A 27,580-nucleotide genomic window follows, 5' to 3' on the forward strand; every position below is an offset into this window, starting at 1 on the left:
GGACAAGAGTAGAAAGACATCATTAGAGTAGATGATGTGGAGGGGAGACTAATTGATAGTCTTGAGAGTATATTAGAGAATTATTTAGATAATTCTTTAAAGAGGTTGAATTAGCATACTGATGTGCCGATAGAAGAGGAGAAATCAGAGAAACATACTGAAGTGTTTCCAAAGGAAGAAGAGGCACTGAGGCCTTATGTTTTTTATTTTAATAATTGTTTTGTGAGTGCAGGTTTAGTTGCAGACAATGGAGGAAATTTGGCATAGATGAGTAGCCAAGTAAAGATGGTAGAAGAGGATTCTGTGGAAAAATTTAATCCATGGAACAAAGATGTTCAATTGTTGGAGAGAATGCCAGAAAGTCAGGATTCAATGCAGAAAGGGATAATCATGAGAGAGGGTAAGGATGAAAGGGAGGAAAAACAAGTAAGAATGAGAGAAAAAGTAAGAATAAGCAGAAAATGAGTAAGATTAAGAATTCAACAACTTCAAAGAGAAGAACAACAGTTTGAAGAGTTAGTGAACAGTAGAAACAACCTGAAACAAAGAGAAAGAGGTAACAGTAAGTGGCAAAGTGTGGACCAGTCCAAGGATGTGCTGGAAATAAAGATTGAAGAATTATGGTAGTTGATGATGAAACAGTCCATATGGAGAAGATTGACAGCAGTAGGAAGGATGATCAATCAGAATTTGAACTTGATTGACAAGGAGAGGAAGATGAAATAGAAAATAGCATGCATACATCAGTAGCAAAGGTGCAGAGCATTTAGACAACTACAAACTAAAGTTTGGGACCCTAGAGGTTTTCTATCAACATATGAAGACACATGATTAGGAGATCATGAAAGTTTTCTACTTTGGGAGTCTGATGCAACAACACTCAGCTCAGAAGAATCATTGTATTTTAGTAGACATAGGGGGGTCTTATGTTTTAAGGAAGTTGGTTTCCTAAGTGTTGAATTAATGTAATTATTAATGTTTTGAGTGATTTTAATGAGAGAAGCTAAAAGAGGGATTTAATTAAGTATAGTGAGGCATATTTGTAAATGTTCTCGAATGTAGGAGAACATGAGAGAATCAAGATAGTTGAGAGATTGAGAGATTTGAGAATTAATTGTAAAACTTAGATTAGGAGTTAGCTCATGATTTTGTGGATTAGGGAGGATCCTTAGAGATAAGGAATAGATTTTAGGATTTTGTTGAGATGGTTATGGATCTAAGCTAGGAATTGGTTGCAGAATCCTTTTTGTATAAATGTAAGCCTAAAAGGCATAGTCAGGGGTTAGTTAGTTAGTCAAGTTAGATAGTTAGTTGGTGTTTCAGGGAAAACTTGTGTCGATTCGAACTGCTAGTCCCACTAAGATGGGTAGCTATCTTAGAAACAAACAATCAAATCAATTCGAGATTTCCTTTAGGTGTAATAGATAAGAGGGAAGAAAAGAGGACCAACCTGGATCTTCCGCTTTGATCCTTGCTTGATTTCTCTTTCACTTGATAGAGTTTACCACTCTTCTCTTACTTGTCCCGTTTCAAAGAGTACCTATAGAGTCAAAGTAACAGAAAAACATCAAAGCACCTCTATCTAAAACATCATAAACAATGCAGAATCAAAAACACATTGACCATACAATTGCATTCATAAACAATAAGATTCACAAATACACGATTATATGGAGGAAAACTCAAAGAACATTATTAATAGTAGAAGAGAGGATTACAACCCAGCTGTCTGATCCAGCATCATCCTCCTAGCATAGAAGCCCTCTTCACCTCATGAAAAGCAAGATCACCCAACAATAAAATGTCTCTTCTCACAGATAAACCAATAGCACTTCCTTACAAATTACAAAATTCCAGCCTCCAGATCTCTCAGATGAGGGATCCATTTATAGATGTCTTGCAAGGGTGTGAGTTAGCTCTAGGTTTTTGATTAGTTTCATTCCACTGATATTTCTTGGTTCCACTTGGAGATTTCATTGATCTCTTACTCATCCCTGGGAAAATTCAGAGAGGCAAGCGTCACAGGAGAAGTTTCTGGAAGATTCCTTGAGCTTCCACTTAGAAAATTGTCTCTGCCATTTGTCTATTCTCGCTCATCGCACCTCACAGAAGGTCATTTCAGCATGCATCACACTTGGCTAGTGTGGCAGCCAGTATGCATCACACCTTGACCATGGAGCAGTCAGTATGGTCCAGTTTTGGCCAGTTCTGAGTAGATTTTCAGGTGGAACTTCTGGGAAATGATGTAATAAATTGACCATGATCCTTTAGGGTATGAAACAACACTTTTAGGGACTAAAGAGCCCTTGGTTTATGGACATATGAGTTTGGGGTTGCAGTGCCCAAATATGTCTATAACAGCTGCCCCCTAAAGCATGAGGTTGTAAATCTTCTGATGTCGGGTTAAATGCTTTATCATGAGGATCCAAGGTATTCGAACTGGAAGGTGACCTGTATAAAATACAATACAATACATCATCATCATATTATTTTCATGATCTAGTTGAGGCGGGCATTCCCATGCTCAGCTTCATACATTCATTTTCATGTACATAGGACAAAGTGATTCTTCATATGAAGATTCATCTTCTTTTACTTAGATGACTATCTATGTAGATTTTGTGCACATTTGATGTCTTTACGTTCCTGAATATATTGCAGCCCAGATGGATGAAAGTAGATATGGGGTCTTCAAACTCATTCAATCTTTGCCCGATTATACAAGTCGATCCATGTGAAAATATGTTCTGAAGTTGAACATGGAAAGACATCACTTGATTACCAGCCAATAATGTAAGCTGTTAACAGGTGCGAGAGGAATCACCAATAATGATAATAACCCTCAAGGTACTACAGTACAATTCACATGGTGTGAACATATGAGCTGATGTCGAACACCACGCAAAATCTTTCGGTCGAAGGTCATTGATCTAAACCTGTCGCCAGAAGTGAGAAACTTGCCATTAAGGCATGCAAGCTTCAAAGTACTAAAAGGGTTGTTTCTAAGTCAACTTCTTGGATAATGAGCTGATGTCAACAAGAAGTGACCTGTCGTAGGAGGGCCTTGATGTATCCCACATCTAGGATGCGAAACGAACCAAATTATTTTTCTGGAGGTGAAAACGATCTGATGATATAAGGTTCAGGAATGGCGGTCATGGAAAATGAAGGGTGGAGGTATTGTAGTGGATGAGGCATTTTTTGGATGGTGAATTCTTTGAATGACTTCTCTTGAACATGTCGGCAACACTGATATGGACTAGTAGCGTTAACCTCATGGATGGTACGGAGGACCAATGGTGATATGGTGAACAAAAAAACCCAACCCAACTCAATCATGGTGATGGAGTGAAAGTGTCATGTTCAAGAGCGAACTGCTACCAATAAAATTCTTCAGGTTTTCTTCCCTTTTTCCCCAGTCATTGCTGACTAGTACCTCTTTATTTTTGTCAATCTTGAGGAGGATAACATATGCTTGGTCTATAATTTTCCCTTCGGTAAAACCTGTCGCTTTGTTTTTAGCGAGCCTAGCATCAGTGAGACTCGTTCTTATCTAGGCGGACAAGTTTGTCTCTATTTTTTTAACAAGTTTAACGACAAAGATAACTCGGTCCTTTTCTTATTTAGAGAATTTGAAAAGGTACGAAAAGGAAACTCCAACAGTCCTTTTTCATGGCATAATCCCTTAAGTCTGAAAAAGTATAAAATAATATGAAAGGGATGACTTTTTGATCGCTTTAACGAGCTGAAAAAGAAAAGCACTCGATATTTTTGTTTGATAATCCCTCATGTCCAAAAAGATTAAAATATATGGGAGGGATGGCGTTCCCTTTACTTTAATGAGCTGGAAAGGCCAATGGCTCAACAATATTTTTATATTTAACGAGTCTAAAAAGAGTTTAAAGGGACTCATTTTTTAGGAATGAGTGGTATTTTTGGGTAGCAACTGGTTCTAGGTAAGTTTGGAACTTCTCAAAACATGGCAGTGTTAGGAGGGTGGTAATCAGAATCACTCGTCACAGCTATTCCTCAAAAGGGTAAACAATCAAGTGGAAGCGTATGATCGGCCAAATGAATGGAGGAGATGGTAAGAACACAACCAAGGTTCAAAAAGGCTGATAGCAAGGTGATCACAAAGGTTATTTACCAAAGGTGGTTTCATTTTTCAATGAGCTTGAACCTTACGGGAACATTTCTCTTAATATTGGTCAAATATATTTGGTTTACCATTTAACACGTTAGATTCTTTCCTTGGTCCTTCAACCTGCTCAATTTCTCCATCAAATTGATTAGAAATACACATATACATGCCTGAAAAATGAATTAAAACTAACATTTTACTTGGAGTACGTGAATAGTAACATAAAAGTAGTTTTACCTCTCATTTTTACCATTTCATTTCAAATTTGGTATTTTGGAGCTTTGGAGTGGTTTTCCCCCTCAAATTTCATCAGCTGATTTTGGGAGATCTGGTGGACTATTCTCCGTGCCATTAGGACCAAGTAGGAGCTAACCCTGAGCTCTTCATTTTCATTCCATCTTTTTCTGATTTTGAGCAAGTTTTTCCTTGGTTCTGGGCCCCTGGGGTTTGAAGAACTCGTTCTCTGTCCATCGCACCTGGTCTACATCGAAAGGTGCGATGCATACTAAGCTAGACACTGGCCAGTCAGTATGCATCTCACCTTGCTAACTGGCAGGGTGCGATGGGTGCAGAAAGGAAACTTTACACAGTGATTTTTCATGAAAATTTTGCCTGTTTTTGCTCAAATTTGGATCCTAATTCATCTTTTGTCTGTGACTCAGATATTTATTGGATCAAGATGGTTGTTACATGGCATGAACACGAACATGAAGAAGAAGACATGATTGCCTTACATGATTAGGGTACTGTTACTGCATTGTGAAACTGTGGTTTGCTCAAATTCTTCCATATATCTAGCATGAGGCAACAAATTAGTTTGTTGCAATATTTTCTCAATGCTTGGGATCCGATCAACCAGGTATTCCAGATTAGAGGCAAATCTATTCCACTGACAGTCGAGGATATCTACTTTTTGACGGGGTTATCGAGGTGTGGTGCCCCTCTTTCACTGTTGGGATCCACCTGTGGGGGCGAATCGATGAGAGATTATATCCATCAACTTTGTAGAGATGGATCTCACCCTAGCAGAGATGACAAGATCAATATCTAGGATGTCACTGATCGGTCTCTGAGGACCATTTTATTCACCTTTGCTAGATTGGTTAGTAGCGCGGCTCTTCATTTGGCAAACAGATCTTATGTGCAGTATGCTTTGGAATGCTTGGAACCAAAGGTATTCAACTGGTGTGAGGCGGTACTTCCGGTGATAAAAGAACAACTCTCTAAGGTAAAGAATGGAAGATCCAAGAACTTTGGCTATGGTTCCATTTTGACTGCTTTTGCCTTGGAGAGGATCCCACTGATGCAGCCTCAGCATATTTCACTAGGATTTCCAACACCGAGGGAACCCAGGATGTAGAGATGGGTTGATCTCATGGCCAGACATGTTGGTCAGCCACAAATTTCTTTCTCTGATGCCTTCTTTGAGTGGTTCGATCGTCAGGAGATGGTCTTCTCAGAGTATCCATATGTCGGGATGGATTTCCGTGGTGACCCAGATTTGGCATTACCAGCTGGCGAGCAGTGGGGTGTGATAGGTAAAGATGATTTGACCATATCTTTGTTTATCAGTTTTATAATATTTTTTTGATTTATCAAGACTAATTGAACCCATGTACTTGTGTAGATGTTGGGCCAGTGCAACCAGCGGCACGCCCAAGGGCGACAACTAACGTTCCAGCAGGAGAGGCTATAGGGAGGGTTGTCCTTCGTGATCTGGACATAGCAGAGACCCTGGCAGTATTGCAGGATCAGATCAAGGGTCTTACCCTTGGTATTCAAGATGTGAGGACTGACGAGTTACCTCTGAGGTTACAACGCCATAATACTGGCATGCCGAGTCGATGGACTAGGCTCTTACATATGATTGCACAGGCGTTGACATGTTATCACTAGCATCATTAGTATAGGATGCTTTTCTGCATTTACTTTTGAGTTTCTTGGTCGCATGACCGATTTTGCCTTGTACACAAAACATTATGTGAAACTATGAACAGTTATATAGTTTTGATTTTCGGAGTTTATTTTGGTTAAGTTATGTGATCTAGATGCAAGTGTTGATATGCAGTGCTTTTCTTTACAAATGCTGCAAATGTCTGTCTAACACATAATTCACTAATGAATCAGTTAATGTGTTTAAGTTTCTTGAAATGTGTTGATATTGAATGGAATCAAACAGCCTTTCCAAAATCCTGACCCTTAGGAACATACGATAGATAGCTGGGTTCTGAAATGAATAGACGCCAATAAGCTGTAGAATGACGAGTTACAAATCTAGCCTGACAACAAGTAGACGTATGCCATGTGAAATGGCATCAGAGAGAAGTTCCATCAACGTGCTATACTCAGCGATGTTGCTCGTTGATTGACCAATACATATCCCTCTGAAACTCACTAACTCATCACTTGGAGCAAAGATGGCCCAGCCTACAGAAGATAAGTTTTGTGTTCTACGACTAGCTCCGTCGGCGTACCCAACGAATGTTTCCAAAAAGTCTGACATTTGCAACAAATGCAAAGTGGATTACCTAACCAAAATGACAACTCTTGACGAAAAAAAAATGAAACAAAAGCATATCTATAAAGAGATTACTACACTCAATCAATCATAGTACCGCTTAAGATACAACCCGTTTCGAGGTTGCGACAGTGGAATTCCATCGTAATCTACCAGCTTATAGGCTCCTTTTGCTAATACTCGCTTAACAATGTAGGGGCCCATCCATAATGATTTGAACTTACCTGCTCCCAATTTATCAGAGTCTTGATTATAGAGTAAGACCAAGTCACCTTCTGAGAAGACACGAGGCTTGACATTTTTTTCAAATTGCGCTTTGACACGTTTCTTATGTGCTTCGTTAGCCAGCACGGTGTCACGACGGGTTTCATCCAAGTGGATTAGTTCCAAGAAACGAGCCTCTTCCTCTGAAGTTTCGGGAAGTAGATCGATTGCGAGCTTTAGAGATGAAATTTCACACTGAATTGGTAAGACAGCTTCCAGGCCATACACCAACTGAAAAGGCGTAAATCCAGTCGCATTTCTCACCGAAGTCCTATATGCCCATAGAGCTGAGTACAGGATTAAATGTCAATCCCGTTTGTGGACTCCAATCATTCTTTGCAGCATGCGCTTTAGGACTTTGTTTATCACTTCAACCTATTTGTTAGCCTGTGGATAATATGGAGGAGAACTATCGTGGGATAGTCCTAATTTGGCAGTCAATTCAACCATCATGTGATTGCGAAAATGTGATCCATGATCTGTGATTATAGCCTGTGGAACACGAACCTAGAGACTACATGATTGAAAAAGAAAAGAGCAGTCGTTTCATCGTTGTTGTTTAGTGTAGGCATCGCTTCAGCCAATTTTGTAAAATAGTCAACAACGACTATGATATACCCATGCCCCCCGGCTGAGGTGGGGTTACATGTCATGAAATCTATGCCCCATTTGGAAAATGGCCCAACAGCATCTACTGGATGCAGTGGTGCAGGTGGTAATATGGTTTTGCGATCAAAATTTTGACAAGCATGGCAACTTCTGACTGCTATTATGCAATCTTTCAAGATAGTAGGCCATAAGATTTTCTGTGCAGTAGCGTAACCAAATAGATGCCCCCCACATGCGAATGACAATCATTCAGGACTTTTTCAGCCTCCTCATGTGTGAGGCACCTTTGCAGAACTATATCGACACCACGACGGTAAAGTGTATCATCGACGATCATGTAGTCTTTTGCTTGGTATCGAGTACGTCGCTGTTCCGAGCGAGAGGTGTTAGGCCTAAAGGTTTGGGTTTGGAGATAGATTAGTATATCTTCGTACCATGGGTCGCTTGATGATATCATAAACAGAGTTTCATCCATGATTGATGCTTTAGATGTTAAATCATTGGATGACGATGGGAGGTCACAAAGTAACTCCGCGAAGACTAGATATTTCTTTGATTTGGATTTGGTGAATTCCAGATCAAACTCTTGCAAAATGGCTATCCATTTTGAATACTTGTCCCTTAGCAATTGATGCAACAGGATGTAGGTCATAGGGTTGCAATCTGACAAAATGGTAGTTTTGCGAAATAGTATATAGTGTCGAAATCTCTGTACTACTTGAACAGCTGCTAAAGCCAGCTTTTCAACATAGGAGTACTTACTTTTGGTATCATTTAAGTTCCGGCCTAAATAATACACAAGATGTTCTCTTCCATTGTCTTCTTGTACTAAAACCATCGCGATGGTTGTATCTGTAGCAGTGAGATACAGGTTAAAGTCTTTTTGATAGTCAGGAGCATACATTAATGATGCTTTTACTGGGGAGATTTTCAAAGCATCAAAGGAAGCTTGCACAACCTGATCCCAGTTGAAGGGTACTTCTTTTTTCAAAAGAAGCATATAACCTTTAGCAAGTTCAACGTAATTTGGAATGAACCTCCTTAGAAAGTTTGCTTTCCCTTGGAGTTTCTGAATCTGCAGCAAATTTGAAGGTGGAGGCATGTCGATGATTGCCTAAACCTTACATGGGTCGAGTCAAATTTCGTCCTTAGAAACTACAAAACCAAGTAATCAACCAGAACCAACACAAAACACACACTTGTGTGGATTGAGTCATATCTTGTAGTGTCAGCAACGTAGAAATATAACTCTCAAATGCTGAAGGTGATCAATCCGCTTTTGTGAATGAGCCAGTAGATCGTTGAGATATGGTTGAACGATGTGTTTGATGTCATGGAAGGTGTAGTTCATTGCCCTCTAAAATGTTGCCCCTGCATTCTTTAAACCAAAAGGGCATTTGCAGTATGCGAATGTGCCCCATGGACATATAAATGCAATCTTCGACTAGTCCTGTGGGCAGATATTTATTTGATTGTATCTGGAAAATCCATCCATAAATGAAAAGACTTCGCATCCAGCACATTCATCAATTATCTGGTTGATGAAGGGTGTAGGGTAGTTGTCCTTTGGACAAGCTTGATTTACATCCCTGTAATCGACGCACACTCTAATCGTTCCTTGCTTTTTCATCACAGGAACAATATTCGATACCCAATCAATTAGAGGAACAGGGTAAATGAAACCATCATGTAAAAGTTTTTCAACTTCTGCCTTAATGGAAACGGCTTTCTTTGGGTGAACTGGTCGAAGCCATTGTCGTACTGGTTTGACATCTGGATACATCTTGATTTCATGTTCAACGATACTCGAGTCAATGCCTGGCATTTCTTCATATGACCATGCAAAGACATCTCTGAATTCACGAAAGAGAGCGCAGTATATTTCCAGTTCTGAAGGAGAACAAGATTTGCCAACATGAATATTCTCTACAACATTAGGTTTGGTCAAGATATTAATGGCAATAGTTTCTTCAATATTGGACAGATTTCACTCAGAATCCACCGTATTTATAGTATTTGATAGAAAATAAAAAACTGATGGATGATTAAGGTCGTTAGAATAATCTTCGTTGTTATCTTGAAGCTGGGAACAATTGTGGTGATCTTCCCATGGTGCCTCTCCTATCATCATTAACTGAATGATTCCTTCATCTGTAGAATGTACATGAGACCAAGGATCAGAAGAGGTGCCATACTCTAGAGACCTATCTATCCAAACGCTTGCCCAGCATTGATTTGGGTTTGCCTCCTATGCCTAGAATATTGATTGCTACAACAATTCTATAGGGCTTGGGGGCAACACTTGGCGATGATCCATGCTAACAAAATGTTCAGAATTCTTCTTAATATTTGACGATGTAAAAGATATCATGTGACAGGTTTCCACTGTGGCCACTTCTGCCAGATTACTCAAAGGCGGAAGGGAAAAAGTACCCATTAAGGAAGGGTCTTTTAGGAGACCTACTCTGATATTTTGAAGCGATTGAGAGCTTCCATGGATCAATGGAATGCTTCCGGTAACTTGCGAACTGTTGGGGAGGAAGGTTAGTTGGTCAATGATTGTAATTCCGCCTTGAAAGGGGAATGCAATCTTTCTAAAATATGTTGACACAACCGTAGCCATAGCATAAATCCAGGGGCTACCCAGTAGGATATTGTAGTCAAGGTTTCCATCAATGACCTCGACTTCAATTTCCACTGTCTTTCCCCCCAGTTCGATTTGCAAGTTACTTAATATCCCATATGGCATGTATGTTCTTCCATCGAACGCTTTTAATGTTGTTGATGATCGTGACAAGGGTGGAGAGCCTAAAGTTTTCCAGCAACTCATTGACATAATACAGGTAGATTCCCTATCACCAATGATTGTTCGATGAACAATTTTGTTGAGGGATTTTACCTGTATGAGGAAAGCGAGCTGGGCTAGTAACTGAGGTCTGTATCCTTTATGATTAAAGGCCACTAGATTGGAATCCACTGGATCAATCCCACCTATCACTGATAACAAAGCCTATTTTTTGGAGGGGAAATTTTGCAGTACTTCAAGTGTTGACATAGTGGATGGCGATTGGGCCAGATCCTCCACTATATTATAATTTTGTGCTGCTCGAGCACGAGGATTAAACGTCAATTTATGTACTACTCCCTTATGCAGTTTTATTGTTAATTTAGGAATGATTGGTGGAACAACTTCTGGCAAAGTTGTTGTCGAACTACCAAGTTGATCTGTAGCCTTGTTGTTCGATGACTGTGGATTTCCATAATCTTTATTCCTTGTTGATATCAAAGCATCATTTTTCTATTTTGAGATGGATATCATAACCACTTGGGATGGGGAAGCAAGATCACTAGCAACAAAATTAGTTTCTGGGTTTGGAAACAGATCAGTCAATACCGCAGAGGTATTTGAAGTCTTCTTAAAAAACTTCGTGACCTCAGCTTGATGTGGACAATCTTTCGTGTAATGGTCCTCATCACATATGAAACATGGTTGATTAGGTTTCTTTCATCCAGTAGGGTTTCCAAAAGGTTTCTCAGGAGTTGAATCTTCTTGTTTCTTCTTTTTGTTTGTCCCTTTATTCTTGCCCCCTGGTTGCTTAGGATTTTTGACCTTGTCGGTTGACACGGCATTAATCTTCGAGGCAAGAGGTTCTTCATATGCTTTTGACTAGAAACTGCACGGGATTTTTTAGATGTAGCCTTTGCAGTTTTCATGCTTGTGGTATCGATCACGTCATCGCCGACATGAGAGTCCTTGTTTGATTTAGGAGGGAGAGGAATGGAAAATTCTGGTCTAGGAGCGTCAGGAATTTTGTCGTAGAGCATGCCAGACTGAGTATATATCAAGTCTAAATATTGTGCACGAGCAATGACTTTCTCTTCAGTGACAACTCCTCCATTAGCCACATCTTCTATAATAGAGGGTAACAATGACTTTATAAACCATTCAGCTAAAAGCTGATCAGGAACATACGTCTTTACCATTCTTCGACGACACCGGCACTCATGAATATGATCAGATATGTGATTGGCTTTCGTCTGTTTAAAGTTGGTAAGGAGTTCTGTCCCTATTTCGTACCTTATGGGTAACTAAAAATGGGTTAAAAAGGTAGTGGCAAGGGCGTTGAAGTTATCAAATGAAGCTCTAGGCAATTCAATATACCATTTTGCTATCAGACCAGTTAGAGTTCATTGAAAAAGGCGAAGCTTAATCGAATCATCATTCAGGGTGTTGGATGAGCACCACAAATGGAATGTCATTACATGATTCGATGGATCTTCACCTGGAATTCCATTGAATTTAGGAATATCAGAGGGAAGTTTATGAGGAATCACTGGCCACTAAGGGGCATAAGCAATTGGATCATTCGTCAGCCGGTTTAGATCTGATAATTCTAGAGTTTCTACAAAGGGCAACTGTTGATTCAGGTTAGGCGAAGCATACCCAAGATAAGATGGAATCGCCTGAGTAGTAGGTCTTTGCATACTAGCATAATGTATCTGATGCTAGTAACTTTGATAAGGTTGGTGGGCATAACCATAGTAATATGGTTGTTGATAAACATTTTGGAAATATGGCTGCCTGTTACTTACAAAGCCTTGTTGCTCAGGTCCTTGGTAAGATTACTGGAATTGCGGTTGTTGATATTGTACCAACCATGGTTTTTGGACCATTTGCTATTGTCCAATACTAGATGATTGACCAAGATGTGGAGTGATAGTATTTGTTTGAGCCTGAGTCATTTTAGGTAAGGAGGCACTAACCTGATGTTGTGATTGAATCGCGGAGACGAGAGGCTGTTGTATTGCAACCTGAGAGACTTGAGGTTGACACACAACAGGTAGCGCTTGTACTTGCGATACAGTCACAATAGTAGGTGTAATGGGAATATTCAACACAGGTTGGACTGGTTGCATTGAATATACAACCCTTGGTTGTTGAGGCAGTATTGGTACCCAACTGCTAGATGTAATTCCAGTTTGACCATAAATTTGTTGTAAACTCTCATATGGTTGTTCTCCAGGAGGGACAATGAAAAGGCATACTACCCCCCATATGGTGTAAATCCAGTGCTTAAAGGGTAGATTAGCCTTTGAAGACATATTGGATCAACTTGTTGAGTTTCAACACAAGAAATACTAGATGAGATTCTAGATGAATAAATAGGAACAGACCATGTCGTCGAAACAGTCCTTGAGTGGACTCCGGCTTGTTGTTGATAACTAGTTGGGACAGACGGTATACCAACAAACATTGTAGGAACGGAAGCAGGAAGTTCTACTGTAGCCATGTCAGTTGACACAATCCTAGATGTTGATGGTTGCTCAGACATATTTAGTCTATCCAAAAGCTTTCCTAGCGATTCGATAGGAACTTGCAATGAAGGACAATTAAAAGAACTAACTTCTGTAGTAGAAGGATATAAGTGGATCCCAGTTCCAAAATGCACTGGGGTACTGGATGGAAGATCCTCTACTATCTCTTCTATGGAAATCAATCCAGGTGGAAGAGGTAGACCGTCAAGTCTGTAAAATATTTCTGGAGCCGAAGAAAGTGTAGCTTCTTCAGTAACAGATACTGGAGGGGTGACACCTTCTGAATTCTGGAACTCAACTTCCAGGCGTTCAAGTAAGTGAACTTCAATTTCTATCTTAGCCCTAGATGGAGCTGTTTTAGGAATAGAAGTGTCAACCGTTACACTAGGATCAGTTCTAATGTCCTCTTGTAACTGTGGAACTTTTTCTGTAAAGGCAGATGTACTAGAAATAATTGGAGTAATTGTAGTCTCTGATGATGTTGAAACATAAGTTTCAAATAAATTAGGTGAATTGGACTCAGTTAAACGAGACCATTTTGCCCGAGATGGTTTCATCTCCGAGGTCAAAGACGATTGACTCGCTAGTCTTCGTGAACGACGGGGTTTTGATTGACTTTCTTCCACAATTGCAGATTACTTGATCAACTCAAAATTAAAGGGGAAAAAGTTATTCCGATTCAAATAAATTTGAAAGATGCTTTGACACAACTTGTTTTTGCAATTTTTAAGAGTCGAGAAAAAGCTAAAGATGACTCTAGTCGCCTTCAATTTTTATTGAGCCTGAAGTGACAAGTGCTCAGATGGACCTTTTCTTTTAAGGAGTCGAAAAAGAACAAAAGTGACTACTCTGGAAATCTAGACAGAGGGATTACCAATCACAAAACTGCAAAATACACCTTGGTGATAAATGATAGAGAAATTACCAAAGACTTATGTATGGCAGTCAATCTTCCCGAATAATGTGTTCAGTGCATTGTGATCGATAGGGTGGCAGACAGGCTTTCTACGGATAAAGGATATCAGCCTATTGTGGTCTCCGAATATATACTCGATGGTATGGGGAGCACAAGTCCGTACTAGCACTTGTTGTATCAAAGAGGAGGAATCACCCAACCTTCGATGAAAATGATAGTTACTAGGTTTTACGACACCGGAACAAGTCTCTAGCCTATACTTCTAGATGCGTTGCATTAGGTTCCAAATTGTTTTTATGTTCATTGAGATTTATTTTAGAGTTGATCCTGCTTAGAAGTTTGCCTTTCAAGGTTCACCACATGATGTAGATGTAAAATTCCTAAATATGCAATCTAAAATGATAAACAATTGTTTATTTTCTTTTAGCAATGAAAATCCTAGCTACTAAGGAAAGAAGATTATGATTTTCTTTCAGCAGAGAGCATAGAGCACACACTAAATGCATTTTCCTAAATCATATTCTACATGCAGTCAAAATGCAAATGCACATGCATGTATTTTTTTTTCTGTTTCCTTAATGTGTGAATGCCAAAAAGGAAAGCTAAGTATAGATCTGAACTATTTTCTTTTAAAGCGACATTTTGGCAATTTCTTTTCAAAACGAAAGGAAGACTAAGACGACACTTTTCGATTTCGAATTGAAAACTATTTTCGACACTTCTAATACTAATAAATAAAATCAAGTACAATGAAAAAGTACAATCAACTATGTAGAAGAGGAAGACTTTACGACACTCTTCTTTTGATTCAAAATGACAATTACGACACTTGCGTCAAAAAATGGCAGTTCGATTAAGCTACTTTCGACAAAGGAAGACTGTAAATGAGTCACAAATACACAAAAAATTGCAATTCCTTACTAATGGAAGCTGAAAAATGTGAAGGAAGAAGGTTTCAGCAAGAAAATACTGATCATGAATAGAAAAACTACTAAATAGAGCTCAAAACAAGGAGAAAAAACCAACTTTCAAAGAGAGAAAGAAGTATCACTCAATCATCGCACCTGCAACACAGGGAAACATGGATGCATCTCACCTGCAACACATGGGAGGTGCGATGCATACAGGCTGCCCAGTTACAGACAATGCGATGGACCAGGGAGTGAAACTGAGCTTTGTTTTTGCTCAAAATTTGCAGCTAAGTTCAGTGTTTTAGGTTGAGTTATGATGGACGGTAAAACAAAGTATAGGGGTATGATCTTATGAGGTTATTGAGCTACCACAAGGGCACTTAGAGTGCTTGTAAGTCAGATGTTCAGTTCATAAACCAACCCGGAGATTGACTGAAGCAGCATTCATCTACTTTGCAATTGCATAGCAAAGGCATTTCAAAGGCTAGTTGGCTAACTTCAGGCTCCGTCTGTAGTTTATAAAGCAAAAAATAAAAAAAACAAAAAAAAACTACTCATTCCCCAGTGGAGTCGCCATTTTGTTTCAGGGAAAACTAGTGTCGATTCGAACTGCTAGTCCCACTAAGATGGGTAGCTATCTTAGAAACAAACAATCAAAGCAATTCGAGATTTCCTTTAGGTGTAATAAATAAGAGGGAAGAAAAGAGGACCAATCTAGATCTTCCACTTTGATCCTTGCTTGATTTCTTTTTCCCTTGATAGAGTTTGCCACTCTTCTCTTACTTGTCCTGTTTCAAAGAGTACCTGTAGAGTCAGAAAACCATCAAAGCATCTCTATCTAAAACATCATAAACAATGCAGAATCAGAAACACATTGACCATACAATTGCATTCAGAAACAATAAGATTCACAAATACACGATTATATGGAGGAAAACTCAAAGAACTTTATTAATAGTAGAAGAGAGGATTACAACCCAGCTGTCTGATCCAGCATCATCCTCCCAGCATAGAAGCCCTCTTAGCCTCATGAAAAGCAAGATCACCCAACAATACAATGTCTCTTCTCACAGATAAACCAATAGCACTTCCTTACAAATTACAAAATTCCAGCCTCTAGATCTCTCAGATGAGGGATCCATTTATAGATGTCCTGCAAGGGTGTGAGTCAGCTCTGGTTTTTAATTATTTTCATTCCACTGATAGTTCTTGGTTCCACTTAGAGATTTCATTGATCTCTTACTCATCCCTAGGCAAATTCAAAGAGGCAAGTGTCACATGAGAAGTTTTTGGAAGATTCCATGAGCTTCCACTTGGCAAACTGTCTCTACCATTTGTCTATTCTCCCTCATCACACCCCACAGAAGGCCATTTCAGTATGCATTGCACCTAGCTAGTGTGGCAGCCAGTCTGCATCACACCTTGACCATGGAGCAGTCAGTATGGTCCAGTTTTGGCCAATTCTGAGTAGTTTTTTAGGTGGAACTTCTGGGAAATGATGTAATCAGTTGACCATGATCCTTTAGGGTATGAAACAACACTTTTAGGGAATAAAGAGCCCTTGGTTTACGGACATATGAGTTTGGGGTTGCAGTGCCCAAATATGTCTATAACAGTTGGTTAGCTAGTTAGAGGTTGTGAGTTAGAGGTTTGATTGTAAGCCTACAGGCAGGTAGGAAAATAGAGGCCACTGATACTGAAGATCAGGCCAAGGAGAGAGTATCTGTGTAAATACTTGTTTATTAATACAAACAACTTGATTTTGAGTTCATGTGTGTGTATTAAGTAATCAAGATATAGATTGTGTATGATCTTGAGTTATTCTGCGTAACATAGGTTGCAAGTGTAGAATCAAAAGGAGAAATACAGAGAAGAGTAACAGAGAGGTGTTACGGCTTTACACACACTGACAGTATAGGAGGAAGCCTTTAATGTTATAATGAAGGTGAAGGAAGCATAAAGGCGTGAGCGGAGTTAAGCTCAAGAGGAAGTTGTGATGCAGGACATCTAAAGACTAGAAACCCTGAAGTAAAACCCAAAACCACAGAAACACTGAGAAATGGCATAAAAATGACGTAAAGGGAAGGTCAAAGAAGTGAAGTGACGATGAACAAGAATCGTCGGATCCTTAAGATCGACAGATATTAATGTTAGAAGAAAATGGTGGAGGAATAGATCTGGATCGTCATATCGACAAATCCATTAGATCGACGGTGAAAACAACTGCGAAGAATAGGAGTGTTTGGATGTCTTGATCATGGTTGAAGCTCCGCACTCGCTCTTAGCTGTTGATCTCATGTTCAACCTTTTTGATCATAGTCAACTGCTGGGGGTTAAGGTGTTTTTAATCCATGTGCTAGTTGAAGACCCGCAAGTCGTAGATTTGATGACCTCGTATATCCAATGGATATTGGATCATAAAGTGATTAGATGTTAATCTCAGAATGGACCTGAACATTTATAGATTAAGGATTTATAATCCTTATCGGCTCCGTAAGGCGCGGGTAAACGTCATGCAAGATTCCCGTGCGATATCGCTACTAATCGTTGGATCAATTGTGCCTTGATCAAACGGTGGAGGATCAAGGTGTAACATCAACTGTCGGATTAGATGATGAGATCAATGGTGGAGATTGAAGTCGATAAAGCTTGGGCCTGAGTAGACCCAAAAATTTTATCGATGCAAGTTAAAGTTGTTTGAGTTCCAAAGGATGAGGGGAGACCACCCGATAGCCGTTGATCGGATGGAATGAAATAGATGGTGGAGATTGAACTGATAAAGGTGGGCCTCGGAAAATGTGTCAAGGCCGTGGAAAAAGTGGAAAGGTAAGGTTAAATGCGGTTTATGTTTATTTCTATTATATGAGGTTATAATAGAAATAAAGCGGATTAAGGGAAATTAACCATGGTACGATTAGTGTTGAGTAAATCTGAAACCAGAGTAAGATGGTATGGTTAATACGCGCGGGTTTAAGAAGTAACCAAATTTTATGAGGGTTGAATAAGATTCTACTGGAGAGGTTAATTAAGGTTTAGACTATTGAATAGTATTTGAAACATTTCCGCATGAGATTTTATTAAGGGGCCTTAAACCTTAATTTATGAAGGTTTGACTAGGCAGGGAGATTGAAATTCCTGGGATAAATGAGATTATGTATTTTATATGCATACTGTGGGTATTGTCGGTTTAAGCTGGCATCATTTTGGTATCGGAGCAGAATTTTGGTTGAAACATTTGGTATCGGAACAACACAAAGAAATTCTATGTGAAAATTTCTTTGAAAAGAATTTAGAACAGAGTTATGTTTTAAGATGTGTATGCAGGAAAGAAGAGATCAGATTTTAATCTGACAACCAGTAGGCACACAGAGATAAAGTATAGCATAATATTGGGAGAATTTTCAGATGCAAAAAACAGAGGACAATCCATTCAAAGTGTAGGTGAATGGTAGAACAAGATCATGCAGAGGTCTTGAAGGTGAGATGCTATGTTTTTTTTAACTTGATTTGAATATTGGAGAGTGTGTAATATTTTTATTGTTTCATAGGTAGCAACATAAGAAGGTGAGAAGATTGCAACAACTTAGAGCAAGGAGTGCTCAATTGGTTCCAGAGGAAAGAACCAGAGAAATGTTAATAGACTAAGCTCAAAGGAGAGAAGCTTAGTGAGGCATATGAACAAGAAGGAGACTTGTTACTGTAGAGGTATTGTTGCAGCTCACAAAGGCAATTCCACAAAGGATGTGGGTAGAATTGCTAAGTAATGAAGGATGCTTGTAAGAGTTTCTAAGTGAAAGAAGAGGTGGTCAGAACCAAGTATTTCATTGTGATTGAAATACAAGAGGACAGTTGTGTTCTTAGAAGATGTAGATGAGTTGAAGCCTAGAAGGAGCAGAGAGAAGTGTTCAAAAGAGGTTCCAGAGACAGATAACCAAGTGCTTGCCAAAAGACCAAGTACAGAGGAAAGCTTGGTGAGGTAAGAGGTAGCAGGGAGGACTTTTTGTTGCAGAGGCTTTAGTGTAGCTCATAGTAAGTGAGTAGGGAGTTCATGAAGATAAAGAAGGAGAAAATGACTACTGATAGTCATAGCAGAGGTTCTGAGGAAAACCACAGCAGAAGAAAAGTGAAGAAGGAGGATGCTGGGGTAAATGGCAAGAGAATAATTCAAGAGGAACTTGACAAGGAAATTGCAAAGATGAAAGAACAACTCAATGTATTGAGGATGATACTTGAGGAAAACCAAAGACTAGGTTGGGTCTTGAAGAAAAACGCAGTAAAGTGGCTGATGGAAAAACTTAGAGAAGCTGAGGTGGAAATGGAATTGTCCATTTGTGAACCAGAGCAGGGTGAATTTATGGGTGAAGAAGATGGAATTATTGATGAATTTCTGAACTTGTGGACAAATGCAAAGCAACAGGAGAATGTAAAACCTTATATTGTTGAATCTAATAAATTTGATGTGATTACAGGTTTTGCAGAGGATGAGCAATCATTTGAAGCTGTCAAAAGTATGGAAGAGTATCTTTTAGAAGATAAAAACTCTGAAGTAAATAATGATGGAGAATGTCTCTTGAATGAGAAAAGCAGTGAATTATTGCAGTAGAAATAATTTAGTAATACATTGATGTTTGAAGCTGTGACAACACAGAAAAAATTTCTAGTGAAAGGAGATGAAATTCAGTCTGAAGAACTGATATGTGAAGCAACAATTGAGACTATTAAACCTTGTAATTTTCAAACTGATAATTCGTGTATAAATGCAGGAATCATAAATAATGATGAAGTACTTATGAAGTGTCACAGAGAAATTGAGTCGATGGAGTATTTGATGGAAAATTCAGAGTATGACAGTGTGATTGTATAGGAAGGAGTTCACTACAGTGGACAAGAGCAGAAAGACATCATTAGAGTAGATGATGTGGAGGGGAGACTAATTGATAGTCTTGAGAGTATATTAGAGAATTCTTTCAAGAGGTTGAATCAGCATACCAATGTGCTGATAGAAGAGGAGAAATCAGAGCAGCATACTGAAGTGTTGCCAAAGGAAGAAGAGGCACTGAGGCCTTATGTTTTTTATTTTAATAATTGTTTTGTGAGTGCAGGTTTAGTTGCAGATGCTGGAGGAAATTTGGCACAGATGAGTAGCCAAGTAAAGATGGTAGAAGAGGATTCTATGGAAGAATTTAATCCATGGAACAAAGATGTTCAATTGTTGGAGAGAATTCTGGAAAGTCAGGATTCAATGTAGAAAGAGATAATCATGAGAGAGGGTAAGGATGAAAGGGAGGCAGAACAAGTAGGAATGGAAGAAAATGTAAGAATTAGCAGAAAACAAGTGAGAGTAAGAATTCGACAACTTCAAAGAGAAGAACAACAGATTGAAGAGTTAGTGAACAACAACAACATCCTAAAACAAAGAGAAAGAGGTAACATTAAGTGGTAGAGTATGGACCAGTCCAAGGATGTGATGGAAGTGGAGATTGAAGAATTATGGTAGTTGATGATGAAACAGTCCATATGGAGAAGATTGACAACAGTAGGAAGGATGATCAATTAGAACTTGAACCTGATTGACAAGGAGAGGAAGATGAAATAGAAGACAGCAGACGTAGAACAACAACAAAGGTGCAGAGCATTCAGAAAACTACAAACTAAAGTTTGGGACCCTGGAGGTTTTCTATCAACATATGAAGACACATGATCAGGAGATCATGAATGTTTTCTACTTTGGGAGTCTAATGCAGGAGCATTCAACTTAGAAGAATCATTGTATTTTAGTAGACATATGGAGTCTTATGTTTTAAGGAAGTTGGTTTCCTAAGTGTTGAATTAATGTAATTATTAAGGTTTTGAGTGATTTTAATGAGAGAAACTAGAATAAGGATTTAATTAAGTATAGTGAAGCATATTTGTAAATGTTCTCGAATGTAGGAGAACATGAGAGAATTAGGATAGTTGAGAGATTGAAAGATTTGATAATTAATTGTAAAACTTAGATTAGGAGTTAGTTCATGATTTTGTGGATTAGGGAGGATCCTTAGAGATAAGGAAGATATTTTAGGGTTTTGTTGAGAAGGTTATGGATCTAAACCAGGAATTGGTTGTAGAATCCTTTTTGTATAAATGTAAGCCTAAAAGGCATAGTCAGGGGTTAGCAAGTTAGTCAAGTTAGATAGTTAGCTGGTTAGCTAGTTAGAGGTTGTGAGTTAGAGGTTTGGTTGTAAGCCTACGGGCAGGTAGGAAAACAGAGGCCACTGATACTGAAGATTAGGCCAAGGAGAGAGTTTCTGTGTAAATACTTGTTTATTAATACAAACAACTTGATTTTCAGTTCATGTGTGTGTATTGAGTAATCGAGATACAGATTGTGTATGATCTTTAGTTATTTTGCGTAACATAGGTTGCATGTGCATAATCAGAAGGCGAAATATAGAGAAAAGTAACATAGAGGTGTTACGGCTTTACACACACTGACAATACAGGAGGAAGCCTTTAATGTTACAGTGAAGGTGAAGGAAGCATAAAGGCACCAACAGAGTTAAGCTCAGGAGGAAGTTGTGTTGTAGGACATCTGAAGACTAGAAACCTTGAAGTAAAACCTGAAACCACGGAAGCATTGTGAAATAGCATAAAAACGATGTAAAGGAAAGGTCAAAGAAGTGAAGTGATGATGAACGGGAATCGTCAGATCCTTGAGATCGATGAATATTAATGTCAGAAGAAAATGGTGGAGGAATAGATCTGGATTGTCAGATCGACAAATCCATTAGATCGACGGTGACAGCAACTGTGGGGAATAGGAGTGTTCAGATGTCTTGATTGTGGTTGAAGCTCCGCACTCACTCCTAGCTGTCGATCTCATGTTCAACCCTTTTTATCACAGTCAATTGTGGGGGGTTAAGGTGTTTTTAAACCATGTGTTAGTTGAAGACCCACAGGTTGTAGATTTGATGACCTCGTATATCCAACAGATATCGGGTCATAAAGTGATTGGACGTTAATCTTAGAAAAGACTCGAACATTTATAGATTAAGGATTTATAATCCTTATCGGCTCCACAAGGTGCAGGTAAAAGTCATGCAAGATTCCTGTGCGATATCGCTATTGACCGTTGGATCAAGTGTGCCTTGATCAAACGGTGGAGGATCAACGATTAGGTTGGTTGATCGGGTGTAATGTCAACCGTCAGATTAGATGATGAGATCAATGGCGAAGATTGAAGCCAATAAAGCTTGGGCTTGAGCGAACTCGAAAAGTTTATCGATGTGAGTTAAATTTATTTGAGTTCTAGAGGATGAGTGGAGACCATGCGATAGCCGTTGGTCTAATGGATTGAAATCGATGGTGGAGATTGAACCGATAAAGGTGGGCCTCAGAAAATGTGTCAAGGTCGTGGAAAAAGTGGGTAGGTAAGGTTAAATGTGGTTTATGTATATTTCTATTATATGAGGTTATAATAGAAATAAAGCGAATTAAGGACAATTAACCATGGTATGATTAGTGTTGAGTAAATACGAAACTAGAGTAAGAGGGTATGGTTAATATATGTGTGGGCTTAAGAAATGTGCGGGCTTAAGAATTAACCAAAGTTTATGAGGTTTGAATAAGATTCTGTTGGAGAGGTTAATTAAGGTTTAGACTATTGAATAGTCTTTGAAACATTTCCGCATGAGATTTTATTAAGGGGCCTTAAACCTTAATTTATGAAGGTTTGACTAGGCAGGGAGATTGAAATTCCTGGGATAAATGAGATTATGCATTTTATATGCATACTGTGGATATTGTCGGCTTAGGCTAGCATCACATTCTTTTTGAAGGAGAGTGTTATGAGACAAAGGATACTGTGATAGTAGCAGTCTATTGTGGGCTTGACGGTGGCCAACTATAAAAAGAATATGTGTAGTTGCACCTATGGTTGGGTGGAGAGTAGACCCCCAAAAAAAGTTGTGGTTAGTGGGATTCAATTAGTGTCACGAATTCATAATCAATAGTACGACACATCTTCAATTTATAGGTAAGTATTTGATGTTCATGGTTTTCGAAAATTTTATGCTAAATCAATGAATATTTTGTATCAATTATTAATAACATTTTTTGATGTAAGTAGTTTGTATATTTTAATTCTAGATTGTTACATATGATATCAGAGTCAAGTTGCAACCTTGAGGCCTATGAGTCCTTGGCATGCATAACCAGTTTTAGTTAAAATCTATATGCAAAATTGATTATTAACCTTATTAAAGATCTCTATGATTTTATGTGATTGATTAAAGAAATTTCTAACCAACTTCTCTTCCCTCTTTATATATAGATATAATTATATGTAGTTATATTATTATTTTATCATATTATTTAGAAAGTTAATAACTGATATCTCATGATTTTTATCGTCACCAATTAATATTAAAATTAAAACCATATATATAGAAATTTGTCAAAACCAATTTAATTACAGTGACCATTTGACATAATAGTAATATTTTATTTATCCTTATCAATTTTGAATATTTTAAGATATTAAGAATTTCTAACTTTGTGGTCGCATCTACTTGCCACTAGGTAACCTTTATTATTTATAAAATATAAATTCTTTATTAGGAATAGAATATAAAAAAGGCATACATTATTTTGGTGATTGGATCTCGAGCTTCATTCCAGTCAAAGTTTATACAAATGTTGTAATGATTGGATGACATGGATATTCAACCAACAACCATAATGTAAGAGCCTTTCGCTCTAGCTCGACCAATGACTTGGCCATTGCTTTGCATTTCCAAGAATCCTCTAAATAATTGACTTTGAGTTACATGATTTGCATGGCCGATGTAAAATTTCTAATGAAATAATGTAACTATGCACATATAAATCTAAGTGTAAATCCTATTATAATTATTAATCAATAAACACAAAAAATTCTTAGGATATATACACATATATACCCACTTTAATATGCAAATAATCAAACTTGATTATTTCTCGGCGAAAATCTTTTATACAACCTAAAGATCATCCAACAAAACTTCCAACTTCCAAGAGTAACACTTCTAGGATCACATCCTTTTAATATGAAGGAAAATATTTTTTATAAAGGCACCTCGGTATCTACAATGAGTGTTTTTAGTTAAAAAAAGGAAGAAGTTGTATATTTTTATTTATTTTGGGAAGGCATTTTATGTTTCAAAATATAGGTTTTCTATACCATGGAGAGGTAGGGGAATCATAGCAATTAGAATACATTTATATATTTCAAAATATATAAATTTAAATATATAAAATTATTTTCATGTCTATTAATGCAGTTTAGTATTAGTGAAATAATATATTTAGAAATGAAATTAAAAGCATCGTATTATAATTATGACTAGCCTAGATCCATCTTAATTCTATATCTACTAAGTATTGAGAGAGATCAAATCTCTTTTCACTCTAAAAGAGGTTTGCACCTCAAGAGATTTTATCTCTCTCGGTACTTGATAGATTTGGAGTTAAGATGGATCAAGGTTGGTTTAATTATTACTAACTGATAATTATTAAATTTATTTATTTTTATTTTTATGTAATTTGACATAGTCATAATGTTTTAATTAATATTATAATTATTAATTGTATTTTTATATTTTATTAATTTTTAATTGTATTTTATTTTTATTTTTATTTTTATTGTTATGTAATTTACTGAGTTAAAAAATTTACATAACATAACATAAACTTACAACATTTCTCCCATACTACTTGGTACAACAAGATTTAATATTCATGTATATTATAATTCAAAATATGATAATAAAAAAACAAAGTGCAAGTAATAATTATATATGGATAATGCATGTAATATATATATATATATATATAAACAATTATATAATATATTAAAAAATGACTTCCATTAGGTGAGGACTTAGATACAAACCAAAACCTCAATGTTAGAACACACTTCACTAAACTAGTAAACTGCAAACCTAAACCCACACAAAGGCCTTCCAAAAAATTTTAATTAATTAATATGATAGCGAGGCAATAAATTGACATATTTGATTCTATTAATAATAATAATAAGTGGAGCTGCGAAGCAGCAAGTCCTTACCAGTGTTAATAAAATGTAAATGTAGGTCATCGATCGTGGGCAATTATTAATAAGTGGAGCTGCGAAGCAGCAAGTCCCTATCAGTATTAATAAAATGTAAATGTAGGTCATCGATCGTGGGTAAGATCAAAAGGTGCAACCAGATAAGAACAAACAAATAATATTAATTATCTACAAAACACCAAACACGAAAGCATAAGTTGCATTCCTTAACGTACCAATACCCTTTTCCGTAGTTAACGATCGTCTTATTACAGATCCAAAGCAAGCATAAGCATTACTCGCAGTCTTCATGTACCTGGGAAGTTATATCTTATGCAATTCGATGTGATTTAGTCTACCCTTACTTGCAATGTGAATCAACAAACTTATGTGATTTAGTCTACCCTTACTTGCAATGTGAATCAACAAACTTGAATATTTGGTGTTTAATTATTCACATTTACATTTATGTGCATGAATATGAAACCCGAAGTGCCAAAATGACAATAACTAAATATAGTTTGTTGTATATTTATCAGTTTAAATTGCTTTATCATCTTCAACATCAGTGTCTTCAATTCCTGGGCGGGTTTCTCCAATGGCAAGGATCTAGTCTTTTATTTGGACCTTGCACCGGACAGATAGTTGATATTGTCATCCATCTTAGCTTCCTTAGCGGCTTCTTCATGACCTTTATCAGGGGAAGGATTACCCAACATTTTACCAACAACCCTGCAGATTTAAAGCATGAAATGTCCTCCAATGGAACAAACAAGGAGACAACCCCCAACACTTCAGGTTCAACAATCAAATTGAGTTTCCTCTACAATACTACTCTCTGTTGTTGTTTACTCTCAACCTCCTATTTTCTAGTCACTCTATGGGATATATTTCATGGCATACAAAGGAAATGTGCATGGCATGCTTCTGTAGTTGTAGAAGATATTATACTAACATTCACATGGTCATTTGTGTCTATAATCACATCCAATATAAGAAAGACAATTCGTAGGAGACACCCAATCATTTTGCGAATCTGGGGGATATTCTCTTATGTGCAATCAACTCTCTCCTCTCTAACTGATATCAACTCTATAGTTGAATACAGGGAAATATCCACGGATGCATATATAGATTTTTTCACTTTATTCATATGCCTCGTTTTGTTCCGTGTTGCTATGCAGGGAGACACAGACATATACAGCTCCACATCAGAGCTTGAAGAACCATTTTTGGGTTCCACTGCAGTGAAGCATCCAGATACAAATCTAAAATCACCATATGCCAACGCGAGTATATTTAGTCTTATCACATTTTCTTGGCCCAATCCCTTGTTTCGTGTTGGCATTAAGAAACCCCTGGAACTCGATGACATACCAAACGTTGAAAAGAAGGACTCTGTTGATGATGTTTATCCTTCATTCGAGGAAAAAGTAGATTTCCTTAAACAAAAGCATCCTTCAAAAAAGCCATCCATGTCAAAAGTTGTTATCCTGTTTATTTGGAGAAAAGTTGCTCTGAATGCAATTAACCATCCATGTCAAAAGTTTTTATCCTGTTTATTTGGAGAAAAGTTGCTCTTTTTGCAGTAATAAATGCAACCGCATCTTATGTTGATCCACACTTGATTGATGATTTTGTAAATTTTTTTACTAGAAAGCAGCGTTCTACACATAAAGGCTATATGCTAGCCAGTGCGTTTTTTGGTGCAAAGCCTATTAAGACTATATCACAAAGGCAATGGATTTTTGGGGCAAGGCAACTTGGAATGTGCCTACGAGCAGACCTTACAGCACATATATATAAGAAAGGCCTTCATCTGTAAAGTCAGGCTCGTCAGGGTCACAGAAGTGGGGAAATAATTAACTATATGAGTGTAGATTTCCAGCGTATTTGAGACTTTGCATGGTATTTAAACACAATCTAGATGCTTCCTATACAGATTCTGCTTGCAATGTATATTATTTATAACAACTTAGGCATGGAATCACTTTCAGGATTTGCCTACATTGCTCGTGATGGTGGAAAACCTACCACTTAAAATAAAATAAAAGAACTTTCATACGAAGATCATGGAATCAAAAGATGAACGGATGAAAGCTACGTCGGAAATATTAAAAAGCATGAAAATACTCAAAACTACAAGCTTGGAAGATGAGATATTTAGAAAAATTGGAGGATTTGAGAAAAATTGAGTATGGTTGGCTTCGAAAGTCACTTCAACATGGAGCTACTACAATATTCACTTTCTGGGGAGCATCCGCAGTTATATCAACAATAACATTCGATGCCACCATCCTCATGGGAATCTCTTTGACAGCTAGTAGAGTTCCTCTAAGCATTGGAACCATTTAGAAGACTTCAAGAACCTATTTATAATCTTCCAGACCTCCTTTCAATACTTGCACAAACAAAAGTGTCCCTCGATCGTGTCACTGCCTTTCTTCAAGAGCAAGAATTACAAGAAGATGTAGTTGAAATAATCCCTACCCATTTAACTGAGTTAACAATTGATATAAAAAATGGGCATTTCAACTGGGTTCCTTTGGAACAACCAACTCTCAAAAATATACATTTGCAGGTCAGGAGAGGGATGAGGGTGGCAGTTTGTGGAATTGTTGGATCAGGTAAGTCAAGCCTTTTGTCTTGCATATTGGGAGAGATTCCAAAAATATTTGGAACTGTCAATGTCAGTGGTAGTAAGGCTTATGTTCCTCTATGTATCTTTTTGTGTAGCGGAGTGTTCGTTGTGATTAGGCCCCTCGCTGCACGTAAAAATATGCTTAACACTAATTTGGTTATTATGCTGAAAACCGACCCGTTGTTTCTCATCCCTTGA

General features: G+C 37.7%; 1 pseudogene; it reads left to right on the forward strand.

The window, feature by feature from the left end:
• Positions 1-285: 285 nt before the first annotated feature.
• Positions 286-27,580, forward strand: LOC149205142 (ABC transporter C family member 9 pseudogene; annotated as a pseudogene).

The sequence above is a fragment of the Pinus tabuliformis genome, chromosome 1_2, assembly GCF_031772625.1.
Source record: "Pinus tabuliformis cultivar Carrire ecotype Pingquan chromosome 1_2, CPIR1, whole genome shotgun sequence".
NCBI lineage: Eukaryota > Viridiplantae > Streptophyta > Pinopsida > Pinales > Pinaceae > Pinus > Pinus tabuliformis.